The sequence below is a fragment of the Misgurnus anguillicaudatus genome, chromosome 6, assembly GCF_027580225.2.
Source record: "Misgurnus anguillicaudatus chromosome 6, ASM2758022v2, whole genome shotgun sequence".
Lineage (NCBI taxonomy): Eukaryota > Metazoa > Chordata > Actinopteri > Cypriniformes > Cobitidae > Misgurnus > Misgurnus anguillicaudatus.
In genome coordinates, this window is record NC_073342.2 from 25749201 (window position 1) to 25773356 (window position 24156).

At 39.8% G+C, this 24156-nt stretch overlaps 1 protein-coding gene across 3 annotated transcripts in view; it reads left to right on the forward strand.

The window, feature by feature from the left end:
* The first annotated feature begins 4348 nt into the window (after positions 1-4348).
* znf469 (zinc finger protein 469) overlaps positions 4349-24156 on the forward strand; it is a 345099-nt gene continuing 325291 nt past the window's right edge. For all 3 annotated transcript variants that reach the window (XM_055193247.2, XM_055193246.2, XM_055193249.2), the window contains exon 1: positions 4349-4617. The gene's annotated coding sequence lies outside the window, so the exon portion shown is untranslated. The remainder of the gene's footprint in view (positions 4618-24156) is intronic.

A 24156-nucleotide genomic window follows, 5' to 3' on the forward strand; every position in this document is an offset into this window, starting at 1 on the left:
ATGTCATAGTTAACTTCCGCAGGAGATAAACGATGAGAAAAATACGCGCAAGGATGAACCTTTCCGTCTGAGGATGCGCGCTGGGACAACACTGCTCCTACCCCTACCTCTGACGCGTCGACCTCCACTATGAATTGACGTGAACGATCAGGGGTAACGAGAATGGGAGCTGAAACAAAGCAGCTTTTCAGTTTGGCAAACGCAGCCTCAGCTGCGTCTGACCACCTGAACGTCAAACCAGGGGAGGTCAAAGCGGTCAGAGGCGCGGCTAGTTGGCTGAAATTGCGAATGAAACGCCGGTAAAAATTGGCGAACCCCAGAAATCTCTGCAGGGCCTTGCGAGATTCTGGGGATGGCCAATCCACCACAGCCTTAACCTTCTCAGGATCCATGCGAACACCCTCAGTCGAAATGACGTGTCCTAAAAAAGAAACAGACTGTGCATGAAAAACGCATTTCTCCGCCTTGACAAAAAGCCCATTCTCTAGCAACCGCAGAAGCACTCGTCGTACGTGTTGCAAATGTTCCTGGAGAGACGAAGAAAAAATCAATGTCATCCAGGTAAACATATATGAACTGATCTACCATGTCTCGCAACACGTCATTAACGAGTGCTTGGAAGACTGCCAGCGAGTTCGTGAGACCGAAAGGCATCACGCAGTACTCAAAATGGCCTCTAGGGGTGTTAAACGCAGTCTTCCATTCATCCCCCTTCCTGATGCGAACCAAATGATATGCATTACGTAAGTCCAATTTAGTGAAAACGGACGCTCCCTGCAACCTCTCGAAGGCGGAAGACATCAACGGCAAAGGATAAGTATTCTTTACCGTGATGTTGTTCAACCCTCGGTAGTCAATACAAGGTCGCAAAGATCCGTCCTTCTTCCCCACAAAAAAGAACCCCGCCCCCGCTGGAGATGAGGAAGGGCGAATGAACCCCGTTGCCAGAGAATCAGAAATATATTTCTCCATGGCCTCCATCTCCGGAACGGACAGAGAGTATAACTTGCCCTTAGGCGGAAACGTACCTGGCAATAAGTCTATCGCACAGTCATAGGGACGATGAGGAGGAAGAGAATCAGCCCGCGACTTACTGAACACCTCCTTCAGGTCGTGGTACTCCGCGGGCACGGTAGACAAATCCACTGCTTTCCCCTGAAACACAGACTCAGAAACAGAAACACAGGCAGAGACAAGACAAGACTTATGACACTCCTCGCTCCAGCTGGTAACAGAACCCAGTTTCCAGTCGATTCTTGGGTTATGGGAATGAAGCCAAGGGTGTCCAAGAACTATGGGGGAGAGAGCAGTGTCAGTAATGAAAAATGAAATAGTCTCTGTGTGGTTTCCGGAAGTGATGAGTGTGATAGGTGCTGTGGTGTACTTGATGGTGGGTAACTGATGTCCTTTGAGGGCGAAGGGTGCAATCTGGTGGGTGAGTGAAGTGAAAGGTAACTTGAGCTTACGTGCTAGTGAGCTGTCGATGAAGTTGCCCTCCGCCCCCGAATCCAGAAGTGCGTGCCCTGAGTGTGACATAGTGGACCACCGTAGTCTCACCGGAAGGAGAGTAGATGTCGTAGAGGTCTTCTGTGCGGAGATCCTGCCCGATAGTAGCCTCTGTTTTACTATCGGGCTTGGTCTTTTACCGGGCACCTCTGGCATTGGTGACCCGACTCGCCACAGTACATACAAAGACCCAGGGATCTCCGCCGCTTCCTCTCCTCCCGGGGTAACCGAGCTCGACCCACCTGCATGGGTTCCGGATCTGAGAGACCACCGGCGGAGATTTCGATGGGTGGATTCGTGGACTCCGCTTGACGTAGGGGTGGACCTTGAGTCTTCCTTCTGGCAGCGGTGGAAAGGCGTGCGTCAACCCGGATCGCCAAGTCCACCAACCCGTTGAGCGACTTCGGTAATTCCGCCGTGATGATCTCTCGATGGATCCGATCCGCCAACCCATGCAGGAAATGGTCCCACTGCGCTTCCTCATTCCACCTGCACTCCGCCGCCAGGGTACGGAACTCGATGGCGTAGTCCGAGACCGACCGCTCCCCCTGCTGGAGATCCGTGAGGAGACGGGCGGCCTCCCTCCCGGCGACGGAGCGGTCGAAAACCCTCTTCATCTCCTCTGCAAGCGAGGCGAACGAGGAACAACAGCTGTCCTTGTTTTCCCATACCGCCGTCCCCCAGAGGGCAGCCTTGCCCGAGAGAAGCGAGAGCGTAAACGCTACCTTAGTCTCCTCCAGGAAGAATGACCGGGGCTGTTGGGCGAAATGTAAAGAACAATGAGAGAGAAAAGTACGACAATAGTTGGGCTCACCGGCGTATTTCTCCGGGATAGGAAGTCTCGGTTCCGGGGTGAAACTACCCCCTGGAGGTGAAGATGGTGCGGGCGGCATGGGTGGCGCAGTGGGAGGCGTGATGTCCGGAGATCGCTGAGAGAGCTCGGAAACCTTCGCCACCATTACCTGGACGGCCTTCCGCATATCTTCGATGGTCTTATCCTGATGATCCATACGAGCCAGCGATCGCTGGAGAAACTCCTCCAACGCGGAGATTGGTTGACCACCTGCTGCTTCCATGTTGGCCAGATTCTTCTGTAATGACTTGTAAGAGACGGAAGCAAACGCAGGTGAAAAATATAACAATGTTTATTAAATGTAAACAAAGAGAGAGTATTCAGTGTCAATGCGGAAGTAATCCAGTCCGGTGTTGTTGAAGGCAATGGTGACGATGACTACGGTGGAAGTTGATGTTTTGAGTGCGACGTTGGTGGAGTGGTGAGCAGTGGTGAAATCCAAGCTGACACGGAACATCCACACGAAGACGACGACGACAATACACATCCAAACTGAAACACGTAATCCAATGCACACGGAACAACCAAGCAACACGGAGACTGAGCAAACAATAGAATCTGGCAGGGAACAGAAAGTCAGGTGAGTATATATGGAGATGATGTAATGATGAACAGCTGGAGCGAGACAATCAATACACAGGTGACAGGGATTGCTCTAACGAGCACATGGCAGGGGTAAGTGAACAACACACACACACAAACATGACACGGAGGAAAACAATGGATTTTCCTACCGTGACAGATGGTTGGAAACTTCTTTAGTGCGGTTTTGGCCGATAGAGGGCTGCAAAGCAAATGTGAAAGTGCCGTTCACCCTGTTTTTTGTGAAACTTTTTTTAAGGTAAAAAAAACTTTGGTGTTGCTTTAAGTCAATGTAAAGACGCGTTGACGCACGTCTGGAGGTCTTACTGCGCCGTAGACGCAATTCCACCTCATTCGCGCGTCTAGTTCGCGCTAATGGCGTGAATTGAGCGTTGCCGTGGGAAACGCACGAGTTGAAAAATGTAAACTTTGGCGGAAAAACGCGCCGAGTTAACCTATCAGGAGCTTGCTCTAGTAGTGACGTGATTACAGGAAGCGAGTGGAGTCGCAGAAGCCCCTCCCATGACACGAATTTCCACGTGAATGTCTCAATGACTAGAATTTCTTGCGCTGCTTTCACACGTGAATGAAGCGAGTAAACTCAAAATGTTCAAGCGGCAAACTAGACGCAAATTTGACGCCTCAAACGTGGCTGGTGTGAACCCACAGTAATACAGTCTGAGACAGTAGTATCTAGTGGACAGAGTACAACTTGCTAAGGGTGGAAACTATCCTAATGCACTGTTAGTGGGCGGGGCTTTATCATTGTGACCTCACATTGATAAGAGAATAAAAACGGCATGTCTAATGAGACTGCTTTGGTTTAATGAGGTTTAAAAAACATCGTAGGGGGGTTGTGTTTACACACTTCCAAAACACACATCATGTCCAAAAACATTGTAAAAGTGAAGTATATTTTAAAAAGTATATCACAAAAAGTATATTTTGGTATTTACTATAGTAAAATGTAGTAAATTATTGTATACTGTACTATATCAATGTATTATATTGTAGTATAATACTGTATTATATTACAGTATACTATATTGTATTAATTATACGCTTTGATGCTGTATACTACTAAATTATGTAGTATAGCAAATAATAAACCAGTAAATACTGTAGTATACTTTAATATTTACTATGGTGAGGTTCAAATTGTTTACTATAGTAAACACTAAAGTATTTTTTGCACGTGGGGCTGCTTTTAATATTTTTTTAATATTTAATGTAATGACACCAATTGAAGCAAATATTCATTTGGCAGGCACGTTTATCCAAAGAAAGGTACTGTACACCCAAGCTGTACGTTTTATCAGCACGTGCATTGGGAGTCGAACCCACGAGCAGCTCGCGCGCTGCTCTACCAATTGAGCAACAGGAACTGTCAAAACAGGAAACGGAAAAAGTACCAATATTTTATTTTAGAAATGACTGTATTATTAATGTTACATGATGTAAACAATCAAGTTCAAGCATGATTTTGGACGCGGTTATTGCCGCTCTGGTCAGTCAGAGGTTAACTGGTGGTTGGTCAGGCGCGCGGCTGATGGAGCGCGCAGAGATGCGCTGGCGCTCGTAGAGAATACCGCGCGCTTGTGGACGAGTTTTCCCCGGTGCTCCCGCCAGCAGCTGAGTGTTTACCCGCTGATCTGCGCCCAAACTTTACATCACGGGTGAGTCCTGTGCTTCCTCATACATTTACAATGAGACGACAGCTTACAACAAAGCGCGTCCGCACGCTATAGCCCTTATATCATCATCTGACAGGTTCATTCAGACGCGTGCATGGAGATTTACTTACTTTAACGACAGTTACTTATCAGTCCTTGACGAGTTAGGCAGGTTAGTAGAGCGTCTGTGTGAGGGTGAGTGGGTTAAAGCGCTTTTTTAAAGCAGACATATTGATTGTATCAACATGTTGTTTATATGGTGTTGCAAATATGCGGCGCGACCGCGTTCAGAAAATTACCATGGTAACCGTCGTTTCCGCCAAAATACTGGAGTAATGATATATTCTGGAAGCTTCTTGCACTGTTTAAAAAGACATTTCATTGTAATTTATTATGACTTTGCACTAGCAGCAATGTAGTAATTGTGAACAATGTTAAAGGAATAGTTCACATAAATGTGACAATTCGCATAATATTTACTCTCATGCCATTCCAAATGTACTTTTATATCTTTATTTAATTTTACAATAAAATGCAATTTTGTCAGCATGGTGACGCTCCAGAAATCACAAACATTCATCATTAAAGTAGTCAAATACAAATGCTGTCAAGAAATTTTATAAACTTTGGTGCACTGTTCATTTAACCATTTTACATATTTTGTTTATAAAACTGCTTTTAAAAAGTTACACACCACTTGTTTGATAGTGTTGTCAACATACTGAAGTTCCCATGAAATCTAATTGGAGTTTTGTGGATGTCAGGCAGGTTCTCAAATTGAGGGAGGGGGCTGGGGTGGTCCCGGACCCCCTAAAAAGCACAAAAATATAAATTAGGGGTGTCCCTTGGTTTTTAGGGCTTGGTATTGTTAGGAATTTCAAATTCTCGAGGCTTCGATTCAATTCAATATTGATTTATTTGCTTCGATAACGATCCTGTTATAAGTAAATTCACAAGTAATTAAGTACCTGAGTATATTTTTACAGTGTTTCCCACAGGATTTTGAGAGGCTGTGGCAGTGATGACCTCACACGCCGATTAGCATATATGTGACGTCATTACGTCATGTTTTACTCTTTGATCTGTCACATTATAATGCATTTTAACACAACTGAATGCTATTTTTATATATTATCTGTTCTGTTGTCTATAAAATAGTGACTAAACACAACCCAGTCACAACCCAGTGACTCCTTGTTTAACCCAATCAGCTCTTTCTTTAACTGCTGCTAAAACGGGACATCGTCTGACAAAATCACCATACATTTATGTAAATGTATGTGTAGGTAAAGCACGTCTTGTACAACGCTGAACGCTCTCACTAGAGTGTTGCCCACAGCGCCGCCACTGGCCGGTGGGCTGAATCGATTCATAGGATTTGATGAATCGATATTGAATTGAGAAACAAATAATTGCAAGGCATTGATGAATCAATATTTTTACCCAGCCCTATTGGTTTTTATCAAAAATTAAATACTACATGAATTTAAAATTCTCGTGAAAAATACTGCTAACTTATTTTACACTTTGTTGGCAAGTGTTTGTGAATTTATATCACATGAAGACGTGTGAGCAGTAGATAATTTTTACATCACAGCGTGACCTTTTCAGGTGGAGAAAAACTGAAAATAACAGAATTAGGGGGTCACACACCGGGCGAGAAGTGCAGCACCACATCCTGTCGCGCCACATATTAATATTTGAATATATGATTTGGGTTTCCAAACGTAAACAAATCTTTTTAAAATTTGTAATAAAAGAAAAACAAACAAATGCAAAATGTGTTTCCATCAAGTTGTTTGAGCGAATGACGATGGTCAATAGTAAATAAACAAGGCACGCTTAGAATTTTGAGTGGGCACTAGCAGCAAGGGCATTACGACACACTGAGACCCACATATGGGAAAGACACTTCAGCTTATACAGCTGACGTTCAATCATATGGTTTTAAAGTTCGCTACATCAGAATTTATTCAGCAAATTCCTTTCCATCTTTTATTATCCGCATTTACTCTCTTTCGCATAAGTCAAAAACCATCTCAAGCGAGCGTAAAAACTTTTTTGCGCATTAAGGGATTGAAATAGAGCTATATAAGTGTACCCACACCAGCAGCGATACGCTCGATATAATGCTGCGCTTCTCACCTGGTGTGCCACAGGCTTTACCCACTCTATTACTTTTTTAAATAATAACAACAAAAGCAACAACAAAGCAGTGTGCACACCTCCAGCGACTTTGTCGCTGTGTGTCGCCATCTATGAGGTCATTAGGAAGCGTTCCTTATTCTAGTAACAACTATAACAAACGAGTAACCACCCTTTTAGTACCTGACGGATGACGTGAACTCCACTGCTTTAGCGGGTGTGCACAGCAAAGCTTTTACGCCAGCGTATGTTTTTAATTGTTTCCAATGTAAGCGCAGCATTTTTCAAAAAAGCCAGCAGCTTGCGTTTTTTTTCCACGCTGAATGCTGATGCTCTGTAGTTTTTCCCCACTCAGCGCTGAGCGTCGAGAGTTGAAAGAGATTCAACTTTGGGTGAAAAGCTCCGCTCGTCAATGTCAGTTCTCACACGGCCGTCCAATCACAGTGGAGGAGGGGCGGGACAAGTATCACAACAATCAACCGGCTCACAGCTCAAGTATCACAGCTACCAAAGTGCTCGCTAAAAAAACAGCTGGCAATTGGTGTCCTCCAGGCATTTTTCAACGGCGTTTAAAGGTTTTGGTGTGTACAACCCCTTTTTTTCACACTGAATGCCGACACTCAGCGTTTTTCCCGCACGAGCGCCGAGAGTTGAAAATATTTAACTCTGGGTGAAAAGCTCACCTCGTCAATTCAATTTAATTTATTATAACAATTGTTTAATTGTTTCAAAGCAGCTTTATATTAATAGATGCAGGAGGAAAAAAGAAAAATAGATGGACAACAAAACAGCAGAATACGGCGGCTAAGATTAAACCGTACTAGCGAGAATAGTAATAATGCAACGTATAGAAGAGGGTGCTAAGTTAAGCCAATGTCAGCTAACTTCCTAGCGGTTGTCAGTTCTCACATTGCTGTCCAATTACAGTGGAGGAGGGGCGGGACAAATATCACAACAACCAACCGGCGCATCGTACAACAACTGATAAACAAAGCAGCACAACAACCAATTCGCTCCCCTGAAGAAAGCTGGCAGTCAAATGAAAAAAAGCTGGCATTCGGGGTCCACCTGGCGTTTTCAGCCACGTTTAAAAGCTTTGGTGTTCACGCACCCTTACTCTTATTGGTTTGCGCCCAAAAGTCGGTCATCATTTGCATAAAATTGAAAATTTCTCAGCTTTGTCGCGTAGCTGGACACGCCCACTTCATGTCTCCAACGGTTTGTCAAATCCTTATTTAAAGGTGGGGTGCATGTTTTTTGAAAAAAACTTAAAGTCCCTTTGGAAAAGGGAGTCAGGCCGAGTACCAAAACACACTTGTAGCCAATCAGCAGTAAGGGGCGTGTCTACTAACCGACATCATTGCCTGGGTTGCGTATGTGTAGGACGGGTCTATCAAATGAAGGTCCAGATTCTATTGGGGTAGGGGCGTGTTTGTTAAGGTGATTTCAAATATCAACATTGGCTTTCAGAGATCATGCACCCCGCCTTTAATACAGTTAAATAAGACTATTCACAATGATTTAAGATCTCAAGGCAATATGTGCCTAATTAAAAGGTGGCTTATTCATATAATCTCATTCGTACAATATGATCTCCTTATGCCCTAGTGATGGAGTTTCATTCATGTTTCAAATCATGTAAGTTTATACAAAATCGCCACCATGTAAAATAAGTATGATTTTCTGTAAGATCAGGTTGTCAGTAGTGTGATACTACATGAAATCTAACTAATCACTACAAGCGACGAGTGACAAGATATTATATTGGTCGTTGGTTTCATATTTATCTGATGTCATGCTGGGTAGCTTCACCCATTGTAAAATATCATTGACCCAGAACCCAGCCCCACATAATTTTATTTATCATCAAATTTGTTGTGATTGGATGCAATCATGTCACGTCACCCGCAGGTTTGCATTCTATGTGGACAAACAGATTTTCGGCACTGGAAACTTACATCACACCTGGTCCACAGGCTCACCCACATGAAATGTTTAGAAGTTGTTAACACGCTTTTATTAAGTATCTTTTTGTTTTAAAAGTGCAGCCCTGCAGCAAGTCTGTGGGATGCTGAGAGACACCAGCTGTACCTTACTTGACCTAAATAAAATCTTAGTAACTGGGACTTTCCCAGGACTCTCAGAACGTTCTGTAGTTAACAATTGTTAACACTTGTCTATTATCCAAAAGCATGCGCAACATTGCTATGACTCAGTCGGCTCATTAACAAAACTGTTTAGGTAATTATTGTTCGGTGCATCAGGAAAGTTGGTTAGAAACACAGATTTCAAGTGGAATTTATTTGAAAATTTGTGATCTGATACATTATAATAAAAAACGATGATTAAGAGCCAACATCAAAAGGTTATTCAGTGTAATTATGTGTATTTTTACACTGACATCACCAAAGATTTTATCCTGATCATGGCGCTAGCAACGGCAATGTCATAGGTTGTGATACATTCAAATAGACCTGTGCTTTTATAGTTTATCTCCTGTGTTTTGAAAAGTACTTTTTTTCAGTTTAATTCTTATGTGTGCTTTGAGAAAATGAAATCTCAAATAGCTTTTTAATCATTTTAGAGTATTTACAGAAAAACAATAAAATAAGGAGAACAATTGAAGCTTAAAAACATCATGAGAAATTCAGTTTTCTAAATCATCTTTTTAATGAATGCACTATGAAAACAATACATTTTATAAGTTAGGGTACAGATGATAGGTCACCAAACCTTAGCCCAACCTGTCCTCACTAAGCCTATAAAGACTGCGTCCCAAATGGCGCACCTCAAGTGGACTCTTGTGGACACGAGAACGTAGGGTGTCCTATTTGTCATTTTAGGCTTCAAAGTAGTGATAGACCGATATATCGGCCGGGTGATATATCGGGCCGATTTTTGCGAGCTTTATGTGTAATGGCATCAGGCGTTACGTGGCTGCTGTGTTCACCGTTTTTTTCCGGCATTATTTACAGACAGAGTGCTGGAAGCCGAAAGAGATTGCAGGTCATGTGACTAAAAACAACCAACCTTTCCATGACAACATCGAAAGATCGGCCTAACAGCTGATCATAGCTGGACAAAGCATGGTTTTATTTCTCATCTCTATATATATTTGTAGTAGTAAAGTGCTAGAAATCAATATCCTTTGCTGATAGTTCCTCGTCATTGTGGAGAGTGCAGTTCATGGTTCCATAACACCCTCACCTGTTTTTACTATTTATTAAATATAGGTTTTTTTTCAATAATTGTTACTTTTTTAAATTGAGACTTGTAACATTTGGCATCATCGTGTCATTTTTATGATGTAAATTGAGTGAGCAAAAGCAGTATCGGCTCCAAATAAATCGGCTCAAGAAAATCGTCAGCCTATATCGGTCATCGTCTAAGGCTGATAAAACAAAAATTGGTATCGGCATCGGCACAAAAAAAAAATCCATATCGGTCGATCCCTACTTCAAAGGGGTGCTCATGGGTGCCCCCTTATTAGTTGGTTATCACCCTAGATTTGCACTTTTCCAGAGCCCACACAGACTTCCTCCCGATAGTCGAAGCGGTGTAACGAAAGTTCGGACTCGTAGGAAGACTGCATGTGTTAAAGCGACACTCCACTTGGAAATAGGCTTATTTCCCTTCTCCTCTAGAGTTAAACATTTGATTTTTACAGTATTAGAATCCATTCAGCTGATCTCCGGGTCTGGTCGCACCACTTTTAGCATAGCTTAGCATAATCCATTGAATCTGATTAGACCATTAGCATCGCACAAAAAATAACCAAAATGTTTCTATATTTTTCCTATTTAAAACTTGACTCTTCTTTAGTTACATTATGTACTGAGACTGATGGAAAATTACAAGTTGTTGCAATGATATTACGCTTTGCCTGACAATAGTCCCCATCTTTCCCATAATATCATTGCGCCTGCTGCAGCCATGTTACGGCAGCAAAGTCCTTGATTATTATGCCAAAATGAGAGTATAGTTCCTAGCCATATCGGCCTAGAAAATCACAACTTTTAATTTTCTGTCGGTCTTAGCACACGATGTAACTACAGAAGAGTCAATAAATATGTAAAATATTAAATCTCTTTGGTTATTTTTGAACGTGATGCTAACAGTCTAATCTGATTCAATGAATTATGCTAAGCTATGCTAAAAGTGGTAGACACTCAGCTGAATGGATTCCAAAACACTAAAACTCAATATTTTAACTCTGGGGAGCTGAAAATAAGCATATTTTCATAAAAGTGGTCCCTTTAAGGGTGTAATCTGGGATGAGGTCAAACTCTGTCCATAAATTTTTCTCAGACTGCTGGCCTGGTGCTGTGGCCAGAAACTGTTGTGATGAAAGGATCTGCAGTTCTGCAGGTGAATATTGTTGGGCCGTTTAAATAGTCTTAAAGGCACAGCTGCAAAAATAAAAACAAAAACCAACCGGTTTAATTCTAAGGGTCAGAGTGAAAAATAGTCATGAAAAATTTAATTATGGCTGTTTTGGCACAAAACTGTTGTTTATCATTATAAGTTGGCCACGAGGGAAACATTAAATGATAGAAAGAAAACGTGTGACATGACCACTGTAGTCTAGCGTCAGTAATTTAATCATTAAATAATGCATCCCTGATGTCTTTGTCCATTGCCATATTAATAAACAGCAGTTGGCTGATGACTGATCCTGTCCCAAGATTTCTTCTGTTCCAAGTGTTGTGGATGAAGTAGCAGAGCGCTTGGGTTCAAGCCAAATCTTTTCAGTGTTTTCTGCAAATGAGGCAGATAAGTACAGTTTTACACAAGGTAAACAGGTAATCCTCTTGTACTTCTATCAATCTGGCGATTGTGCAAGCCAGGAATCGTAAGTTTTAAAGCCTTTGATTTGAACTAATTACCTATGAAGTACAATAAAAGTTGCTGTCTTGCTGAGACTAAACAGATATTGGCCAGTCTACTTTTACCTTATTGGGATTTAGTAATTATTTGTTTTAAAAAACGAAATATATTCATGTTGGCTTGCTCTCCTTCAGCTCTGTTGCGGAAACGCCATTGCGAATTCATGGAATCGAGGCTATTTTTGAAATATGGAAATACTCCCATGAGTGTTATTTCATAAACGTATTAATACAAATATTAGTGCTTTTGCAATCCGCTTCAATATACATAAAAGAAATAATACAACAACTTTAAAATAGATGTTTTAGAAACTGCCATTCAAATGTCATCTGCACTGTTGTTTTGGCAGGAGCGTTGCCGAATTATGCAAAGTCTTGGCCTCAAAACTTCATTTCATGGTCTTTGAAAATCTGAGGTTATTAATATAAACATTTCAATTAAATGTGGCAGCATATATATATAACTCTTAAGTGGGTCGTCTGGTATCATGTCTGTTTGGAATAACATGTTCCAAAGCGAAAGGTTCATGATACAGTAAAGTCTCATTTGAACTTGGACTGGGCTTGAAAAAGCTGTGTTTAATTTTCCTTTCTCTAATCGTTCCTATAGATACAAATGCGATAATGCCAGATAAAGGCAGTTGGGGGTCACGCTTCACATAAAACATTTCATAATTTGAAGATTTACACCACAGCGTGCTATTGCCAAAAGGTCACGTCAGGGGAATAGCATCTTTGAGAGTGTTTTGTGTTGCAGTGTCTGTGCTGCCAACCATATGCTGCAGTGATGAAATTATTATTATTGAAATGAACAAATTGTGGTTTCTCTGACTATGGGTTTTGTGGGAGACAAGCTTTTTTCTTTTGTTATAGGCGGCGGACAGACCCACAGGGATTGTGCGTTGATCTTTTTCTCAGCCTCAAATCTTTTTTTTTCCTGCTTGTAAATAACTAGGATAGGGTTCATTATTGGGTTGGTGCTCAGGTGCAAAGAGCTCAGGGAGGTAAATTCAAGCATTTGACTGTGGTGCTGTTAGTTAAATGATAGTGTGATGGATGAATAGTTTGTTTGAAACACGCTGTCACATTTAGAGTCGCAAAGCTCAGGAATTTTGGAAATATTCCAAGTTGGAAAATTAGGGAATTAAAGGAAATTATTTGTTAATTTTGTGTAATTTATACAAACTGTATCAAATACAAACATTAACTTCCTCGAGATTTGACTGATCTTCATATATGTGTAAATTCCCTTTATTCCTATGTAATTTCCTTGGAAAGTTTCCAATATTCTTAGATTTTGCAACTCTAGTCACATTTTTTTTAATCAAAATGTTGCAATGCGGTTACTATAGGTTGGTAGTGTGTTGCTACTGTGTTTAGATGTATAAATTCTAACAACATAAATAAACAGCCCAGTCTCACGGATTTGCGTATAAATAGCACGAAGTGTAAAAATCATGCAATACATATGCCAAATTCCACTTTGGTGTGCATATGATACGCCAGTCCTTCCCATTCACTTAAAGGATAATTCCGGTATTTAACACTTTGAGTCTCATTTCTGGTTTGTTTTGGATGAACTACAGTGATGGACACATACATTTTGACAATGGGTCGTGTCTTGAGTTTTTGACTCGTTTAGAAGCGTCTCTTGACTGCTTTAGAATGGAAGTCAATGGCCATGCACAAACATGTCATTAAAACAACACTTAACGTTCATTTTAAAAACTGTGCTACTCACCGAGTGGTTCGTGGTGTTCGTTGATGATAAAAAACAAGTTGTGTAGCGAAATACAGTTTCTGCCGTGTTTTATTTGGCATTTTGTAAAATTCCATTGACTTCTCTTGGAAGACTGTTTGCTCGCTGATATATCACTCCGCCGCCGGGAAACAGAAAAGGGTCTGTTTGTTTTTACATGTGGTTGTAGTTTTTTTGCTCGGTTTCTCTCAGAAGAAATTTTTCCCATATTTGTAGGGCTGGACCAGAATATACGAATATTTGTTCCGTGGGTTGACATACGATTTTCAGTTTTGAGATTCGAATATATATATAAATATTTTACATCGTTAATGCAGAGCTTTTGCCAAGCAGGAAGTGCGCTTCACGCTCCCGCTCTATAGGTGGCGCAGACAGACCAACATCCATAGCCAACATCCACCAAACGGCACAAGTGTGGAAGAGATCGCCTTGAACGTAAAGCGCGCTTCCTGCTTTGGCATTTACGCTAATAGTGTTGTAAATAACGTTCAGTTTCTTGCAAAAAACTGATTGATTTGCTTCACAAGATGTCAATATGTCACACGGAGTTATGGGGGATTACTGTTGTATTGGATATATATGCTTTAGCTCTTAAAGTGTGCGGATCTGTTGACTTGCATGACGGAGCACCGGGGTTTCTGCAAAATATCTTCTTTATTGTTCTGCTGATGAAAAAAACATATTGGATGGTGTAAGTGTTATAAATAAACTTGATTTTGAAAGTATGCTACCGTTTTATTACAGTTTGTTGGACTACGTTCATTCATGCTTCAGACTCAAATATAGAGCGGAAGTATATAAACGGTTGTGAGGTTTCTGAAAAAATAGTTCCACTATAGCAAATAACACGGATTGAAATCATACATTGCGCCAATATATTTGTTTTTGGTCATCAACGAGCACCACGAGCCACTCGGTGAGTGGTAGGGTTTTGGAGGTGACCGTTGGGTGTTGTTTTGGTGACGTGTTTGTGCATGGCCATTGACTTCCATTCTGAGGCGGTCGGGAGACGCTTCTGGATGAGTTGAAGGGTCAGGACTCGACCCATTGTCGGAATTTCTGTGTCCATCACTGTGGTTCATCCGGGGCGGACCAGAAATGGGACTCAGGGTGTTAAATACCGGAATTATCCTTTAAACGGTGCATCTTTTTTTGTCTTTTTATTCATTGGTTTCTCAATTTTTTGGCTATTTTTTACCATTTTCGCTTGGGTTTAGGGTTAGAACAACTTTTTGTTATATAAAAATGGCATCCTAACCCAAACCCCAACTCAAAGCGACCATGGCTTAAATATGGACAAAAACATGGAGAAACCTGTATATTAAATAACCTCATTAAGCAAATCTAAAATCTAACATTAAACCCAAGCGAAAATGGTTTAAAAAACAGAAAAAATTGAGAAACCAACAAACCAAACGACAAAAAAAGATGCACCGCTCAAGTGAATGGGAAGGACTGGCGTATCATATGCACGCCAAAGTGGAATTTGGCATATGAATTGCACAATTTTTACACTTCGTGCTATTTATACGCATCTACGTGAGACTGGGTAGAAATAAACGTCATTTGTGGCCCAATTTTTGTAGACTTCAGCAAAGAGTCAATAACAACAGAGTCTCTCTAGCAGTGGCGGCCGATGACTTCTTTTTTCGAGGGCGCTCTATGCGAAGTTATCACAACATGTATGTAGCCTGTCATGTGTGTGGTTTTGTAATTTCAAAATATGTATTCTGCGCATTGAGCAATTCTGCATCAGGTGTTTTGTCCAAATAAGTCCCTGCTGCAGATGCGTCTAAAGGATTTATGATAAAAGAGATGCTTGCATTTGCCAGAAACTCGCATAATGTCATGCGTAATCAGAGTTTACTGTTACGGGAGTGTATTGCATGTATTTTTTGAACGTGAGCATCTTTTTTATCATAAATGGTTTTGATGCGTGTGCAGCAGGCACTTATTTTGACAAGACACGTGATGCACACAGGATCTCTCGAGCGCAGAACCACACACGACACTCCGAACACTTATTTTGAATTAGCGCCCCTTCGATGAGCAGTCACGAGCCGCCACTGCTCTCTAGAGTAAATTATTTCTGGTAACAAGCAAAATAAATAACAAGTAAATTTTCTTAGTTCATAGCTAAAGTTTATCAACTACTAAACTGAGCTAACATTACTGTGTAAAATGAATGTATACACTGTTAGCTACAGAGCCCTCCTTTGCACAGCAGTGATCCATGCTCGCTGTCTCCCCTCATATTTGGGAAACTGATCATTTTTATTTTAGACAAGGTATTTGTTTCAGAGGTCAGTTTAGGCACTATCCAGACAGATAAACAAACACAGACCAGAAGTTAACTTCGGGCTAGGCGCCTACAGTGACAGCATTGTATCCGATGGAACCGTCTTTAGCATGGAAAACAGATATAATGAACTGATTTATTACTTCATTGTTGCATAATTATCTTTTCTCTAAATGTATTAAATACTTCATGAAACAAAATGAAATCTGTATGAAATATAGAAATTTTGCGTTTAAAAGACGTCTAATACGCAAGCCCAGATGTCTAGGCAAAAATTTGGGCTGTCGGTAAACATTATATATTTATAGATGTCTAACCATAAAAATAAACTATATAAAATAAATAATTGGCAAATGACATGTTAACAAATTTAAGGTTATTTTGGCTAGAAGTGGGTTACTCATAGCCCGCCTACATCAGGTCTCACCGGAAAAAAAACTTCTGGACATCGGTTGCACGTGATTAAATTAGGTTTTCTTAAAATTAAATTAATATTTATTAAAATAAATTTTATTAAAATGTTATTTTATTTATTTTTTTTTTAAGAAAATTTTATTCAATCATGTGCAACCGAAGATTTTTTTTCAGTGCTGTATTCTAGACTGTAAAATGACGGTTATTGTTTGCTGGGTTGCGTCTTAAAAAAGATTGTAAATTACTGTTAAAGTGATATCGGTATTGGAATTATAATATTTTTTCAAAGTGCACCTATTTCGTTGCTAAAAACAACGTTATTTTGTGTATTTGGTATAATATGTTTGCTTGGTTTAAGGTAAAAACACTTTATTTTTCACATACCATACATTTTTGTAACTCCAGATATCCCGATTTCCTCGCTCTGATTTTGTACAAAACTCATTGATCTGAAAAGCGCTGTGTCCCTGATTGGCCAGCTAATCTGTACACTGTGACTGGCCTGAATACCTCTGATGTTGTTGGAAATGTGATGCTCCTTACCATGTTTAAAAGATTTGGTCACAATGCAATCCTGACAGGAGTTAACAGGCCGTGAGTCCGAATCGAGAGGAATTATGATAATGTCGGTCGTGTCCACATCAACAGGCCCAGGAAGTAAACTGTTGCGTACAATCAGTGTGTTTGTTGTAGTCCAAGAAAAGAGATTTACGTTGGAAACGATAACTCGCGTCATAGTTTACTTTAGGGTTTGTAACTTTTGCACATCGTAAACATGTACTAATACACACTTACACACCAAAGGAAATGTAAAATTGTGAATCGGACGATAGTTGCTCTTTAATCCGTAAGAGGGACACCTGAGTTTACTTCAATATTTTTCATGTAAATGTTAATCTATCGAGTATCGGGTCTAAGTCAAGACCGAGTCCACATCCAGCTTTATCTGGACTCCATCTCTGGTCTTGATCTCGACTCGGACTCAAGTTGGACTCGACTACAACACTGAAGCAGTTCTTGACTTATTCATTAATTTACTCAGCAAACTCTAATAGCTAAAATTTATGGACTCTTTGTGCACTTGCCTCAAAAATGCTTTTACTTTAAGAAATCAATAGGTTAAACTTTAATTTAATCCGTCATTTAGGCTACATCTGTTTTGTGAACCGGGTCATCCAATTTATTTAAAAGATCAGACTCATAAAAATGAGTCATTCACCATATCTCTACATCTCTCATGAACACCAGCCGAGCTACAGGAATACATTTCATTCTCAGTTTCTCACACAATGCTGTTGTATGGGTTCAGAGGACCTGGAAAGCGGAGTCGTTTTTTTTTTGTAATTTTACAGGATATCCATCAGAAATTCATCTTTTGGTTCCACAAAAAAGTAATATGGGTTTGTAGATGAATTACTAAGGTTGTTACACTAATGTTATAAATATGTTGAGAAAGTAATAAAATAAATAATGAAGTGATATGATTAGATGCAGTGCAGACATTGGCAATTCTCTCTTTGGGTTTGGGTTGTTCCTTGCACCAAGATGATAAAGCTTGTGATGAATGAAATGAATGTTCTGTTTCTGACAGTATTGATAAGAACCGGTAAAACAAGAATAGAGAATTTGGGGAAAAAAGTGAATTGTGGTGACAAGTCACGCCAAAACGATGTCCCGCTTGGGATCCATGACCCCATTTTCCTCAGTCTGGCTATATTTTGTTCAAATGTGCTTATGAACGAATGCCAACCATGTTTCATGTTTCCCATCATGTGTGAGGGCTTCTTGTCTTTCAATGAACTATGTCTTTAGTTACAAAAACTTTTTAACATCTCGAAATGCTATAAATTATAGCAAACAGCTTCATTGGAAACAGAAACCCCTATTTGTTTCTCATGGAAATTTATGAGATTCCCACAACGAAAAGGAGAGGAAACTCAAGATATGATTTGACTTTTGTTCAGATTTGCTGTGATTCACGCTAGGAGTGATATTTTTTGGCTTAAATAATTTTAAATTAACCCGATTCATCATTCATATTTGTTTGGGCGGTACATTAATATACCATGAAAATAAAAAATTCTCTCCTTCCTGCATGTAAGGAAACACGACTTAGCCCTTTGAGCCCCGTCTAATAAGTCTTTAATGCAATCCATACAGGTTACTAACTTGCAAATGTACTCTCCAGTGCCCTTGGGCCGAGTCCAAGAGCAAAATCTGAACAAATTAATCTCCGTGAAACTTCCGTAACTTGTCAGTTCATTCATTTTTACCGTAATGCACCTCCAGGCTTGTTGTGAAGAAAATTACATCTTACACGAGGCTATAAATCACGTAGAATACTTTCAATGCCCTAAGAAGTTTATTTTTGACGATTTTTCAAATCTTTCTGGCTCGAAACTCTGTAAGGTCAATCAGTATGTAAACTTATGAAGAGAGCAGAGACTGAATATAAACCCGACACAATATATAATCTAAAAAGACAGCCCGCTCGCCTGCGCCTTTATAATCCCTTTGGTAATCACGCTTGGAATAAAAGTTTTGTAATACTTTACACTGTCAGAACAAAACGTCCCTAGCTGTTACTGGGGCGGTACCCTGTCAAAAATTACACCTTTGCATCTAAAAAGTTTTTTTTAGTACCTCGAAGGGACATATTGGTGCCAAATGTATACATATCTGTACCTAAATGGTACAGTGAGAGCTTGGGACCATTTTTTCTATAAAAATTGGCACATTTAATAGTAGGGGTGCGCGGGGCAAAAACTAACGCGGGGTTAGTTGTAACACAGACTGTTTACATTGTTGCACAAGGTTGAGCGTTTTGTATTTCCGTATTTTTTCACGCTGCCAAAAGGCGATCTCCAGCAAATTATTGGAAATGTATAATGTTTTACCAGAGACTTATTAATGAACGAGTGTTTTTTTTCTTCGGTTTTTAAGTTGGGTGTGTAAGATACCAAATCCAATGCTATGTCATATTAACCAGTGTCTTGTTGACTAAAACATAGCATCGTTTTGAAATATGTCTGCAGCTCTTTGCAACTTTATTGGTGGGCTTGAAAATATTTTGACCCAGCGGGGTTAATTGTAACGCTGTGTTACAACTAAATCCTCAGCACTTATGATATGAAAACCGCTAACGTTAGCGTAATTCTTGCCGTTGTTTTAAATAAGCTACACATGAATGATTGCTGGCTGCCAACAAAATAAATGTGCCTGTCTTATCAAAAATCTATTTTTGTTCATATCTTTTATATTGATTGAATAAGGTCATGCCAAAGATTGAAATCATAATGAAATGAATGGCTAAAATCAGACTTTGATGCTCATTATCTTGATTTTTGAAACTGTAGTATGGTTATTACAGACTGGGTACATATAAAAAAATGTTTTGTCATAATTGTGCTGCTTTTCTCACATATTTAGACATTTGTGTATCCATTTATAATTGAACTATTCTTAGAAAAGGGTTGGATTAATGAATACAGTGTGGATATCTGTCTATAATAGACAGATATATAAACAATATCCACTTCAAGTATTATAGACAAAATAGTATTGTAATATTTGCCTGCAAGTGTTACAACTAACCCCCTGCCTGTTATTTTAACCCCACCTATGGGGTAAGATGTAACGTTTGCACTTCTGTCACGTTTTTTGTTTTGACCAAGAATGGTAAGGAATAGAAACAAACTTCAAATGTTCATTTGTAGCAGAAATGTGTGTGTTGCTTGTGTAAAAATATAATTAATCAAACTCAAATATTTTTTGAATGATTTAGCCAAAACCAAAAAGTGTTAGGTTGTGCCCCGCTCTCCCCATTAGGTGATTGTGAATATTATTATAGGCTTAATTTGACGAGGTTTAAGATTAGTTATTTCATATTGCTTAGGAAAAGTGATACAATTGTTAAAAATAACCTTCAGTTTTTCTTTAGAAATGCATGTGAACTACACAAATATAGCAAAAAGTAACATTTTAGTCTGATCAGAAAAAAATGCAGAATTGCTGCTCAATAAAAAGTGTTTTTGGCCTGGGACGGAAGTTTTAAGGTCTGAAGGCAAAGAATGTTTTTATAGAAAATCAAACTTTGTTATTCCAGAAGAGGAAAATTCAATTCGGGCGTGATATGACCTTTTCAAACCTAGAAGCATGTAAAATTGTGAAGTCCATAGATAATACAGGTTTAGCAGTGGTTAAATAAATTTAGATTTCATAAATGGGTAACATATGCTGTAAGATTATATTCTAGTGTTAGATAGCCGATTATTTAATGTTTTTGTGCTGCAAAGGTCTATGCTAAACAAGGAAGAACAGATACAATAACATGTTTGAATGACATGAAAGGTTAAGAGGTGAGTTTTGCCATTGAAACCACATGAAGCATCTTATAGAATGAAATTAAATTATATGGACATTATTGTGCATGACACAGCGTGTAATAAATTAGTCACGGCAAAGTATACATTTTATTTAAGTGCATATTTTAAATGCACCTTATTAATAAAGAAAACCCAAACGTAAATATTTTTTTCATTCAATAGAATAATACTAATAGGGGAGAGCGGGGAAGTTGTCACACTTTTGACAACTTACCCCGCTCTCCCCTACTTGTGCAGATTCATACAGTATGGCTTACTTTCTTCTGTGGAACACATTACAAGATATTGTGATGAACGTTCAAGTTGTTTTTCCCATACAATGAAGTTAAAAAGTGATCTAAACTTTTATTTTAAGTCCGCAGTATGAAGTAAACCGTTGAATTTGACTTTGTAAAATAAATCCTTGTTGCACTTAAATTTTTAAGTTTATTCAACTTGAATTTAAAATTCCTTTCAACTTTCTTGACTAGTGTAGAGTTGCTATAAATTATAAAAAATAAGGTAATTAGATTAAAGTTATTTTTAGATTTTATACCTCGCTAGTATTGTAATTTCAAGTTAAATAAACTTAAAAATTTAAGTTTAAGAGGGACGGATACTATTACTACAATTACCATGAATTTCCTTATAGGAAATTGCCATAACATTAAGTCCACATGTCTCCTCATCCAAACATCAATGCTTATCTTTTCAGCAGACACGGCTTTAAAAAAGACGCTTTAGGCAAGTCACCCTACTAGGCGGCCATGTTTGCAATGCCGGCATGCAAGACTAAAGTCCTATCTACTTAAATAGAGACAGATTTCACTAAAAAATTACATGCTTAAATCTTCAGTCTTTATTAATGATTGGTTATTTTAATTAAAAGGCGAGACTTTCGTTGCCACACCTGCCACACTTGAGCATTGCATTGCCCCCTATTCCCATAAAAAGGTAAAAGTAAATAGAGCAGATACACTCACCTAAAGGATTATTAGGAGCACCATCATTATACTGTGTTTGACCCCCTTTCGCCTTCAGAAATGCCTTAATTCTATGTAACATTGATTCAACAAGGTGCTGAAAGCATTCTTTAGAAATGTTGGCCCATATTGATAGGATAGCATCTTGCAGTTGAAGGAGATTTGTGGGATGCACATCCAGGGCACAAAGCTCCCGTTCCACCACATCCCCAAAAAAGGCTCTATTGGGTTGAGATCTGGTGACTGTGTGGGCCATTTTAGTACAGTGAACTCATTGTCATGTACAAGAAAGCAATTTGAAATGATTCAAGCTTTGTGACATGGTGCATTATCCTGCTGGAAGTAGCCATCAGAGGATGGGTAAATAGTGGTCATCATTTAAAGGGATGGACATGGTCAGAAACTATGCTCAGGTAGGCTGTGACATTTAAACGATACCCAATTGGCACTAAGAGGCCTAAAGTGTGCCAAGAAATTATCCCCCATACCATTACACCACCAGCCTCCACAGTGGTAACAAGGCATGATGGATCCATGTTCTAATTCTGTTTACGCCAAATTCTGTCTCTACCATCTGAATGTCTCAACAGAAATCGAGACTCATCAGACCAAAGAAAATTTTTCCAGTCTTCAACCGTCCAATTTTGGTGATCTCGTGCAAATTGTAGCATCTTTTTCTTATTTATAGTGGAGATGAGTGGTACCAGGTGGGGTCTTCTGCTGTTGTAGCCCATCCGCTTCAAGGTTGTGCGTGTTGTGGCTTCACAAGTGCTTTGCTGCATACCTAGGTTGTAACAAGTGGTTATTTCAGTCAAAGTTGCTCTTCTATCAGCTTGAGTCTGCTTTTCACACCATTCTTTGTAAACCCTAAAAATGGTTGTGCGTGAAAATCCCAGTAACTGAGCAGATTGTGAAATACTCAGACTGGCCCGTCTGGCACCAACAACCATGCTACCCTCAAAATTGCTTAAAGGGAAACTTCACCCATTTGCATTAAGCTTTGTACCGTTAGAACCCCAGTCATGTTTTTGAATGGTCGTGCACCATTCCCTCAGTTTCCCCTGAGAGGGGAGAAATACTGATTTCAGTGAGGCACTTCCTTTTTTCAATGATGTAAAAATCGTCATTTTGCGTCATTGAAAGAAGGAAATCCTGTATCTCTATTGAGTGTGAAAGACTACAGACACTCATTCCTCATTTTTCCAAGGTGGGGGCTATGGGTGGGACCCACTCGCGCTTCAGACCAATTACAGATAAGTGGGTGGGACTTACGAAAATATACGAACACAGACCGAACAAAAACGATCAGCCGCCATCTTTATGCTAAGCTAAGCTAAACAGAAGTTGTGGAGCGAGCCGAATTCGTTACAATAACAGTGGAAGTTAATCAATATTACATGAAAGAGGGTGATTTTACAAGCGTGATGCTCTAATCCGCTGTACATTGCACCTTTATGAGCCACAATACTGCAAAGAGCTGAGGCAGATGTAGGAACAGAAGCCCGAGGAGAAGCCGGAGCCTGGGCGTCGGCTGGGTAGAGGAGCCCGGTGAAGACGCAGCAACCATCGGCCTCTGCTGCGTAGAGAAGCTTGGACAGACTACTGCCTGTATTCTCGCTGTGTGCTTGCTTTATTACATTTCTGCATCAGATAAGGATATGGACGTTTGTTTGGTGAAGGTTTCTATGCAAGAGAGGAACTTTGCGCGCGTTTGGAACGTTTATTTCACGGACATGTTTCGGTTTACGAGCAGACGCGCTGCGGAGTATATAAGCTTGGACGGACTCGCGCCGTTTGCTTTCGGTTTAATATTTCTGGATCAGATAAGCATATGAACGTTTGTTTTGTGAATGTTTCTGGTCGCGTGCTTATTTCAAAGACGTGTTTCGGTTTACGAGCACAAGCTCCAAGAGCTGAGGCAGCGCGTCTGTGGAGATATTATGCAGGGGACGCGTTTGTGTGGAGGAGGATGGAGGGATAAACGGACGTCTGACTAAAGTGAGTGTTTATATTTTCTTTGTTATACTAACGTGGCATTTATGTACACAATAGCATATCTGAGCGGTGTTTTATATGTCTATATTGTGAGAGCAGTGAGGCCAATAATAACACAAATGTAATTACAGTAAACAAGAGACAAAAAGAAAATTGGTAAAACTAAATAAACATTTAAAATGCATACCCTTTTTTAACTAATTGAAAAGACATTTGTACTGCGGATCTGAAACCGCACGTTACTGTTTGAATAAGACTTTGCTAGACACCAGGCCAGAGTGTTATTGTGTGTACCACAATGTAACATCACGTTTAAAAGTAAATCATGATTGGTGTCAGTCAGACACAGTGGGGGTGGCTATTTTCTTTGTTTTACTAACGTGGCATTTATGTACATAATAGCATGTCTGAGCCGTGTTCCGATTAATGGGAGTGGCTTGCAGAGCTGTGCATTGTGGTGCATAGTGGCAGTTGTAGTTTTTCATACAAATGTGCTCTAAAGTCACATTTTGTCTTTTCTCTGTCAAATAGGCACAAAATTCTACATTTATGTTACATTTTGACTACAAATATGACTCACTTTCCATAAAGATTAATGTTCCTAACGGTGAAATGGCCCTTTAAGTCACCTTTCTGACATTCAGTTTGGAGTTCAGTAGATTGTCTTGTCCAGGGCCACACCCCTAAATGCATTGAA